Below are 8,870 nucleotides of genomic sequence, written 5' to 3' on the forward strand. Positions count from 1 at the left end.
CTTAATGTTCACTCTCCCTTCATAGCAACAGTGACCCAATTCAAGAAAATCATTATGCGTCTCATCACAGCTGAAAGAGAAGAAAGGCTGTGTTAAGTGAGTTGGTTAGAAGATTTTAATTATGTTAACTGTAATATCTGGTTGTCCTTTGTGGTCTGGTCTGTGTTACAAACGTTGGGAGTAAAGTTACAAAATATTGCATAGAAAGGTACAGATAATATGAAGACAGCACTGACTCAGGTATATCATCCCAGTTGGTGTTGGGTCTCGCTTTATTTTGCTTCAATTGCTGATACATTCTTACTTTCTGAACCAGCCAAATCTAGGTACATAGCCAACCCTAATGAATTTGCCAGCATTATTTTGAACTATAATATTGTAGTGGGCCACAATGCAACAAGATAACAAAGCTTTATTTCACTCTTGCCATTTTGCCCTTGCCAAATTTTACTCCCTTGCCAGAGGTTCATTCTCTGCCATTTTCACCCAATCTTGCAAATGAGGTTTGTGTCCGAGTTTCCTTACTCTTTTAGAGTTGTTCCATGTTAGGTCTGAATCTTGCTTTAAGCCCCAGGCATTGCCTAGGACACCCACCAGATTTCTCTTAGATGCTGAGCTTTTGTTTTGACTTTCAAGTCATATGGGCAATACTGATTTAACTTAGATGGGCCTATTACACCATGACTCTCTCACTTCACTTACAATAACTATCACTTCAACAATATCTAACTTGCCATACTTAAGCCCTTAGACAGTGCTACAAGATCAAACTGGGCAACAGTTCCCTCTTATGATCTGGTCTAACGTTTACGTACTCTTGAGGCCCTCCATAATGTCATGTTATTTTCCTAGGTCCAATCCTACATTCTCCTTTTCCCTTGGTCATCCATATCTAGGTTTCAATATGCTCTTCAGTTGCTATTCTTCAAAACTGATAGAAGGCAATTTCTTATTATTCTTCCTTACTACGAAAAGCTTATTTTTAATATCCTCCTGGACATAAAAGAAGAATTCAACCTCAGGAAACATCCAATAAAACAGGTTCCATCCAGGTGCAGTCCCCACGAAAATTATGACAGCTATAATTCTTTTATTTTGAAATATATTTCCAATATTGTAGAATAACCTTTTTTATCTTAAGGAAAATCCTTAATCTTATCAGCTAAGAGGTTTTAATAGATGGCTTTTAAGCCCCTGGTATTATCCAGAAAATAATCTATTTAGGAATAAAAGTAGCATTAGGAAAGTGGTTGAAGAGGCTTTCCCTGAACTTTCTGTAGTGCATCAGTCTCTGTACACTTAAAGAAATGAACTGCCTTTAAATAGTCTAATGGCTTTTAGAGGCACTCTAATAAAGCAATACTTCCTTTCAGTTATTTGATGCACTAAATGTATTTCTGCTCTAATAGTTTCATGCTAAGTGTGCCTTTTTCCTAAATTGTTCTTCTACTTGCATATGTATCTTTATATCTATAGATATATAGTATATTTTGCACAATTAAAGCAAAAGTATTCTAAATCTAGGGAGTTTAAATGTAAGAAGTGTGGTTTCCAGCAACCCTTAAATATGTTTTCCCAAACTGTTTTTCTAATTCAGAGCCTCTGCTTATTTCAAAAGGTCTTTGCTCTTAGTACTTGAATTCTATGTTTATATGGGTTAATTTCAAATGTTCATTTATGTATTTTTCATTGATAGTCAATATTTAATGATTACTTTATTAGTTTATACTGGTCTAAGTATTTACATGTATCAATTTATTTAATACTCCCAAGAACCCATTAGAGCAGGTGTTATTATTATCCTCATTTGAATTAAGTAACATGTAGACAGTTTTGCTGGCAGATGAGGGAACTGCATCCCAGAGGTCATACAGTTGAGTTTTAAACCTGGTTCTCAAGTCAGACCTTACAGTGTTATTCTCTGCTCTATCTTGTCTTAGTTGAAGATCAGTGAATCTTAGTAACTTAGCCAAGGCCACGTAAGTAGTGCTTGATACAAATGAAATTTCAATCTGAGTCTTCTAAGTCCAATTTCTGCACAGTGTCTATTTTACTTAAGTGAAACTTTCATAATAAACTGCTTATCATACTGCCACCAGAAACTATGCACTCCCTGGTATGGTCATAGAACTGGGCATTCAAAAATACTTTAATCAAAAGGGTATCAAGACACTTTTCTAGCACTTCCCTCAACACCACCTGTGTTGATATCCCCAACTGGAGAAATTCATTGGGGAACGTTTTGTTAATAAAGAATCTTTGCAAAAGGAAAAATATGTCTGGTTTGTGGATGGGGGATAAAATTCTTTCTCCCTTTAGCTGATGGGTTCTGGATTGGCCTCTCCTTGCTAGCAGAAAATGTGAGAACTTGAGGCAAAAAGGTACATGTCCTAGGTTTCAGATTTAGTTAAAAACAGAAGATGAATGTGAAAATGAATGAAAGTATTTTTCGTTTCTTTCAAAAAAGAAAACATTTTGAAATTAGCTCTCAGAGAAAAAATCAACACTAGTGGTCTATGCTATCACATCTGAGATAGTTGCCATACAATATTCTTTTATATATTTACATGTCTAGTGTGTTTTAGCATTATACCAAGCACTAGGGGGAGGGGGAGGGGGGAAAGAGACAGAAAGGGTGGGAGGGAGAAAGAAACAAAGAGAAAAACAAAGAAAAAAGTAAAGGAAGGAAGGAAGGAGGAAAGGAAAGGAAAGGAAAAGCAAAAGGAAAAAGAAAGGAAAAAGGAAAGGAAAGAAAAGAAAAAAGAAAAGAAAAGAAGGAGGACATGAATTTTATTCTACATTCAACACTACAAAGCCATGTTGCCCCCTTACTGTTAGACTTCCTTACAGGGCAGACTAGCTGGTCTCTCATTGTTCCCCTCCCTTCAGCCTCCTCTTGTATGAGTCACGGATGATTCATGGCTCTAAACCTCCTATTTTTTTCCCCTAGCATAGACCTTTTACATTCGTTGTATTCCAGACTCATACCTCTATTTTCAAATCTAATATATCCAATTCTGCATTTGTGAACTTGCTCCGTTCCCCAAATTTGCTCCACTCACACTTTCTAATTCTTATTATAGAAACCCCATTTCTTCTAATTTTTCAGTTAAAAACAAAACGAAAACCCAGTACTTACAATCCACACTCAATTGGTCAGGAAATTCTGTTCATTCAACTTTTAAAATAATTCCAGAATCTGAAAACACCTTGTTCATTTCAAATTTGGGGTCTAGTCCCAGCAGCCCAGTTTTATGGCGTAGATGACTGCAAATCTTTCTCTAACTACCTGCCCTGCTTCTACAGCTGCCCGCTTCCTACACTGTACTCTCAACGCAAAAGCTACAGTGATCTTTTTCAGTGGTCAATCAGACATGTTCCACTGCTCTGCTTAAATCGTTCCAGCGGCTCCTCCATTTCTCCAAGAGTAGACACTAATTTCCCTAAAATGACCTACAAAGATTCAATGTGATCTGGGCAACATTATACTTTTAACCTCATCTGCTACTACTTCCCCCCTCATTTACTCCAGACATACCGCCCTTTTTGCTACCTTCCACATATCAGGAAGGCTTTTACCTTGTAAATTTTTACTAACTATTCCCTCTGCCTAAAATGTTCTTCCCCAGATAACAACAGCATGGCTTTCTCTCTTACTGCCTAAGTCTTTACTCAAAGTCATCTTTTAGTCAAGCCTACCGTAACTATATTAAATTGAGATCACTCCTGTCATTTTTCTAAGCACTCTTTATACTTTTGCACTATTTTTCTCTACTATACCTATTATGCTCTAACATATGTTATATGTTTGTTAGTGTTTTAAGTGTGCTACATAGATTAATTTAATCCATACAATAATTCTACTAGGTAGGAACCATTATAATCTTCACCTACAAATAAGAACATTGTAACACAAAGATTAAGCATCCTATTCAATTTACACTGCTAGTAAGTGGCTGACCTGGAATTTAAAACAGTTTGACTTGAGATCCAATTCTCTTAATTACTACGCCATGCTGCTTCTAGGAGGCAACATGGCGTTTACTACACTTTAATCAGTGGTGTGTGCAGAGCTACCATGCAGACAGCCAAGAGAGACACCTAAGGAGCGAGTTTTCACCTTGAAGTTTAAGAACTGGTAAGGATGGTTTCCAAAGAATTCGGGGAGTTCACTTGTAAAACTTCAGTGGTTAGGCAAAAAAAAAAAAAAAAAAAAAAAAAAAGGGAACAAGGCAACACAGAATAAATATAGACAGAATGTCATTTTGATGTGTAGGGATAACTACATGAAGTAACACTATTACTCGACCATAAAATGCCAAGTTATGCCATATATGCCATCCATACAGCAGACAACATGAAAAACAGTAAGTAAAGTTGCTAAACAGGCCCTGAGAAAGGTGTCCATGTGAAAGGGTAGAACACACATGGGAAAAGAAGGCAAGAACAACAGAGGGTGGGGAATCAAGCCAGGGAGTATGAATTTGACCCAATCTCCTAGGAGAATCCACATTTCTAAATACATAGGAACTGTGTGGACCTCACCATGCTAGGCTATTCCCTAGCAGGGGGAAAATGCCTGTGTGTGAGGGAAATTTCACCTTCTTATAGCGACACCTTCTTAAGTGTCACCCTAGGCAAGTTGTTTGTATCTGGCTAATGTGTAATGAACACAATGATGATGAATAAGCTTAAATAAAAAGTCAATGGAAATCCATAGAGGTCCTTAAGAGGGAGGTTTGCCTTTAATGCCTAATAATTGGAGACACCTAATTTGGTAGTATAAAAACTATTTATGAAACATTTAACAATTTACTGATTCTTTCTTAGTAGTATTTGTCCTGCCAACTCACAGTATTATAATGATAATCAAAGGTAGAAAGGATATTAAGAAACTTAAAATCATAAAGTACAACAGGACTTGATGTACTTTTGTGATTTCTTGTTCAGTCTTTACCATCTAGAAATTCCTACTGCAGACCCTTTTACACAGTGTCTTTATAGATTCACATAGTATATCTGTATGTATGTGTGTGTATGTATAGAAACAAGTTTTATTCCTTTCCTCATAGTGCTAAGCAGAATAATGGCCCCCTAAAGATCTCTATGTCCTAATTCCCAGAACCTACATTATTTTACATGGCAAGCAGGAGTTAAGGTTACAGAATAAAATAAAAAATTGTTAATCAGTGGACCTGATTTGGGGAGATTATACTGAATTTTCTGGGTATTTTAAATGTAATCATAAAGGTTCTATAAATTTGTAAGAGGGATACAGAAGAGTATGTATCAGAGGAATGCAATGTGAGAAAACCTCAACTGGCCATTGCTAGCTTTCAAAGATGGAAGGGGAATTAGAGCCAAAGAATAGCAGGCCGCCTCTATAAACTGGAAAAGCGAGGGAATGGGTTCTCCCTTAAAGCCTCCAGGAGAAACACATCCCTGCTAACACCTTTATTTTAGCCCGTTGAGACCCAGTTTCAAACTTTTCAGATAATAAGTCTGTGTTGTTTAAAGCTAGGCCGTTACAACAAAGGAAAACTAATAACCATATAGATAATAAAATTTCCCTGCACACAGATTTTTACATTGATGAATATAACCTTAGATTTCTGGAAAATAAAATTTTGACAATGTTTTATTATGTAAAAATATATGAAATATTTTTATGACCATTCCCCAGCCTAAAGAAATAAAGGCAGATCTGTGTAATGTATAACATCTGCAGAGGCAAAAAGAATGTTGAATAAGTGAGCCAAGGTGTGTAGAATCTGCCAAGCTCTTAAATATAAGTTTTAGGGTTATTATTATTGTTGTTGTTGTTGTTATTCTTAATATTCTCTTGATGGAGAAGGAATGATAGTCTGGGAAAGGAACATTACCGTTTATTGGGTAGAAAGCACTTATTTTCTTTTCTCATTGATTAATGTCCTAGAGAGAGAGAAAAAAAGTAGAGCAGTTACGAGGGAAACACAAATACGCATTTATTTTAAATTACTGTAATAGATGCAAAAGCCCAGTACTGGTGAGAAAAGAGAATTAATTGCATATTATGACACAAGGGACACAGTCAATGTTCAAAGACTGCTTCTATTTTTTTTTTTTTTTTTTTTGGCTGTTCACAGCCAATAAAATATCCAACTGTGATTAGTTTTGCTACTATTAACATAATGCTCAAGGAAACTTAAAGCTTCCAAGCACAATGATTTTGTTGTAAGTGGGGATGCAGAAGAGAGAGAGGGAAGAGAAAGAAGAGAGAGAGAATGGAAGAGACAGTGGGTTCCGACACCATCTGTCAGTGTGCTAATAGTTGCTTTTATAGCAGCAGCAGGTTCAAGTCAAGAAAATCAAGCATTTGGATGATTCACCCGCTGCATCAGCTGTTGTCGTTTGCATTTACTTTTGCTCATTATCTTTATTAGGTAAAGGCATTGAATATCCTGTTGCTTTATTCAAAGCAATTAATGAGTGAAGGAAAAAAACAAAATCTGCACATGATATTTTAGAAACCAATAAATAACAAAAGCAAAGAGAAAAGATGCTAAAATAGTAACATACTTTTATACTAATACATTTTGAAATTCAGATTTTGAAAATAAGAGATTATGAATATGAGAGTTGATAGAATAAGGATTGTTATATCAACCAACCATCCCTTTTTTCATGTATCTAATATAAATTAACCTGAAAAAGTAATAAAGTAATCAAACTCAAACTTTTTATAGTATTTCATTAGCTCACCTATTCTCCATTTTCTCCATTCTTTCATATGAGCTTTCATATGGCATGGAACAATAAGTGCTTCACGATGGGCTTGTTTGTATGCCTATCTAAAGCATCCATCTCTAAGATAATTATGATTTCACATCCAGACTTCCTTTAACAGAAAAAGTACTGCCTCTCTGAAATTATGTTAACTTGAAAGATGACAAGGTGTTAAATAATGAGCTGCTTAATAATATTAGTAGTAAGTGTTAATGTTAGATAATGGGGACAAAAGAGGATGCTTAGACAATGAAACACACCCTGAGACTGAATGTGAAAGTAAGAATAGGGTGGTCAAGATAATATCCAGTGGATAAATGATAAAGTGTGAGTGTGAGTGTTGTAAAGCTAGAAATAAAACCAAATAAATGAGAAAATAAACACTCTTCACCAAACTTCAACTTCCTTACATGTAAAACTGCTCATAGTGTTTTTTAAGAGAAGTAAATCATAGTGTTTATATGAATTTGAAAAGATATTCTCAATGATCTCATTTCATTCATGTATCAGAAAGGTGGCATTCTACACTTTCATACTCTCGTTTTTAACATTTGCCTAATACAAGCTTCCCCTGCACTTTCTCTTTCACTGATCCTTGAACCTAAATGTATGCCAATACCTTTGTCAAGAATGGCTGCTGCGAACTATAAGTTACTTATCACAGTGGTCTATGGTAGACACTTAAAATGTACTCATTGAGTGAATGAATGATAGGTTGAAAGAATGAAAATAAAGTATTCTACTTGGATATTATTACATTCCCTTAACAAACAAGGGAGCAGAATCAGATAGACTAGACTTTAAAATGTCAGAATTACAGACTACATCATTAGCAACCTTAGCAATTTCCAGGGACACATAGGAATGTACATTGTAGAGGTTCAGAACAAGCCACCCCAAGATGTTCCTTAGTGGTATGCGAATTATTTTGAGCTAAAGGCAACTGAGACCATATAGTTTCAAGAGAAACTCCTGCTCCCTCTTAACTATCTAGAATTTAAATTAGGAGCCTAGTCTATAATAAGAGTTAACATCAGAAATAACTTTTTACTTATTTACATGGTAAGGCAAACTAATAATTATTGAAAATATGCTCTCCTTGCAAATACTTTCTGAAGCCACAAAGGGATCTTATCTCATTGCTAGCTCAGAATGTCTTATTTACCCATTTTCTCTTTCAGTCTCTGAATCTCTCATGCATGTGTAGTCTTTGACTCTCATATATGCGGGGTTCCAAAATGTATGCATGTATTAAATTTGGTTGCTTTATTTTGTTAATCTGTCTTATGTCTATTTATTAGACCAGCCGAAAAAAAACCTGAAGGTAAAGTTTCTTCCTCCCCTACAACATCATTTAGAATTAAGAATATTCACAGTATGATTGAAATATACAAAGAATGCATGCTCTATGGCCATTGGCTATAATCCTGAAAAGCTGAGAATATCATGCCTTACCGGAGAGTGCACACCTCTATAGACGATGGACCAAAAAAAAAAAAAGTATGTGTTTCATTTTTAGTCCCTGTAGTCTTAATATAAACTTATTTATACTAGAGAACCAGGAAACTTTCCAAACTTTTCATGCATGATGAATTTTCTAAAAGGAAAACATATAGTTTTATATTATACACCTTTAAGAAGACATAGCAATTCAGTCTGTAGTGGCATCCTGGAAGAGGATACCCAAGATAGCTAAGAAAGTGAGCTAGTATTTTTCATGTATTGTCAGGCCAATTTTAAATGAAAAAAAAAAGTCAAAGAACAAAGCAAGATAAACTAGAAATAGTTAATGAAGAAAATAGTCACTTAGCTGCAGCATGCACTAATAACTACACATTTGCCAACATTTTTTCTCTATGCTATACAGACACAATAGGGAAACATTAGTCCAACATATTCTGACCATGTTTTATAGTCGACTGACTCCTAAGGCAGTGAGAAATAAGGCCAAGGGAATGTTACTTTTGTTGTTATTCAAAAACAATACTATCTATGATGCTAATTCCATGTAGTCATTTTTGTGCATATTGATATACATACATATATGTACATGTACATATATACAGACACGTAGGCATGCAGGTATATACACACATATATATTTA

The sequence above is a fragment of the Pteropus vampyrus genome, unplaced genomic scaffold (assembly GCF_000151845.1).
Source record: "Pteropus vampyrus isolate Shadow unplaced genomic scaffold, Pvam_2.0 Scaffold5, whole genome shotgun sequence".
NCBI classification, from domain to species: domain Eukaryota; kingdom Metazoa; phylum Chordata; class Mammalia; order Chiroptera; family Pteropodidae; genus Pteropus; species Pteropus vampyrus.